This window comes from Lissotriton vulgaris, unplaced genomic scaffold, assembly GCF_964263255.1.
Source record: "Lissotriton vulgaris unplaced genomic scaffold, aLisVul1.2 SCAFFOLD_10007, whole genome shotgun sequence".
In the NCBI taxonomy this organism is placed as follows: domain Eukaryota; kingdom Metazoa; phylum Chordata; class Amphibia; order Caudata; family Salamandridae; genus Lissotriton; species Lissotriton vulgaris.
In genome coordinates this window covers 55,240-57,580 of record NW_028242461.1, presented here as the reverse complement: position 1 = coordinate 57,580, position 2,341 = coordinate 55,240, and the positions used below count along the sequence as shown (strand labels likewise).

General features: G+C 42.0%; 1 pseudogene; it reads right to left on the bottom strand.

Moving 5' to 3' along the window:
- Positions 1 to 958: 958 nt before the first annotated feature.
- LOC147668959 (ubiquitin-ribosomal protein eS31 fusion protein pseudogene) lies at positions 959 to 1,471 on the bottom strand (annotated as a pseudogene).
- Positions 1,472 to 2,341: the final 870 nt, after the last annotated feature.

Below are 2,341 nucleotides of genomic sequence, written 5' to 3'. Positions count from 1 at the left end.
GCTATATTCTTATGGCAATGAGAGACGAAAAAGTGCAGACAATTAATCGCATCTATTGTAGTTTGTTTCCTGTGAAATTCGTTTAGTTATTTGTTAAAGTGTCCACAGCCATTCGTATTCTATTGGACAATAACAAATTCCTAGGATAGAACCAAATAAAAAAAACAGGCGTCGACACGTTTCGGTGATATTATTTTGATGTAAACCACCTTTTTCAAGACTAAAATTATATAGCAGTCTATAACAAGACCCAGAGAAGTCCTTGGCAATTCCAAGGAAGACACGGAAACTTGTATCCTCCAGTGGGTTTAGGCGGACTCCAAAGGGCTCCAAACACCAATTTCATACGATCAAATATATGAGCGCAGTGCTCCTCCCAATGCGTTTAAATAATAGAAGTGCAGCCAGGTATTCCCTACAGCCTTGATCCTGTATGGGGATCCAGAAAATGTTCATGTATTTCTTATACCACAAAATTTGTTAGGAGTCCGTGAACCTATATTGTTCATGTAGCTGGAACTCCAGAGTATCTTCAATAATGATGGGACCTGGCTCCGACGGCATATGTGGCAGCTCTGATCATCAAAAAACGGGTTGCGGATAAGTAAGGATGGCATGTGGAACAAAGGCAAATGGTGGCCTATGGTAAATACACACATACACAGACAACCCTGGCCAGGCAAAGGAGGCATGGTAAAACAAAGAAAATAGCATAAATTCAGCAATGTCAAAAACGAAAATTAACAGGGCTAAAAGTGTTTACAGCAACACACATCCTCCAAAGGCATTACCCCACCTATACACAGTGTGCATGAAAAAAAAGTGAACTACCACAAAAAAAACACATTTTGTAGTTCAATCCAAGTCTATCCATAGCCTAAAAAAGATGTTTCATCCAACAGACAACACAGCAACAGTTGTTTCATGCACTGATTACTAGTACTGGGCCTACTGGTTTTATTTACACATACATTTACTTACCTTCTGGCTTATTGAATCAGTAGGTCAGACAACACTTGCCACAGTAATGTCTATCGAAGTGGATGGCCATGAATACTCCAGCACCACACTCTTCAGATGGACACTCGCGGCGCAGACGGTGAATCTTTCCATTCTCGTCAACCTTGTAATATTTAAGCACAGCAAGTTTAACCTTCTTTCTCTTATGCTTGTTCTTTTTGGGAGTGGTGTAAGACTTCTTCTTTCTTTTCTTTGCACCACCACAAAGTCTTAGTACAAGATGAAGAGTAGATTTCTTTTGAATGTTGTAATCAGACAAAGTGCGTCCGTCTTCCAGCTGTTTTCCAGCAAAAATCAGTCGCTGCTGATCAGGAGGAATTCCTTCCTTATCCTGAATTTCAGCCTTCACATTTTCGATTGTATCAGAAGGTTTAACCTCTAGGGTGATGGTTTTGCCCGTCAGGGTCTTCACGAAGATCTGCATGGCGGCAGCTCCACCTCCTCCCAATGGCGGACGACAGTACTGGGCCTACTGGCTGGAAGACCCATTGGCAGACTAGGCCACATAGTGAATTAAAATAAAAGAATATTGGACATATATTAGAAAACATGAAGAAAATGTTCTTAACTGTGCAACATTTTTCCTGTACAGAATAAGAAAAATTACATGCATAAGAACATCAACAACCAGCAAGGAGGCATGGCAACAAACAAATAACAAATGCAAGACTATGGCAAACGCACACTGACTGCATATGCAAAATGGCCACCAACCACATAGTCACATCAAGAAGCAGAAGGCCTAGAAAACAAAGAACGTATGCAGGCCTATTGCAAATAGCACACTGGCTGCCTACACAAAATGGCCGCCAGCCACATGGTCACAACAACAACAGCCAGCAAGAAGGCATAGCAACAACAAAGAAGACATGCAGGCCTACGGCAAAAGCACACTGGATGGATACACAAAAGGGCCGCCAGCCACATGGTCAAAACAAGAAGTAGGAGGCCTGGAAAAACAAAGAATGCAAGCAGGCCTATGGCAAAAGCACACTGGCTACCTACACAAAATGGCCGTCAGATACATGGTTATTTCAACAACAATCAGCAAGAAGGCATGACCACAACAAAGAAAACATGCAGGCCTTTGGCAAAAGCACACTGTCTGGATACACAAAATGACCACCAGCCACATGGTCACTCACAACAAGAGGCCTGTTACACAAAGAGCACATGTAGGCCTATGGAGAGTCAACGGACTACAAAGTGGTACCTGGCCAGTGGCAAATCCCTTATTGGGGCACTCCTATAGGTCATTGGGTTCCAAGAAAGTTCAAAATCAATTCACTTTCTTCAGTAAACAGTTTATTCATTCAATACT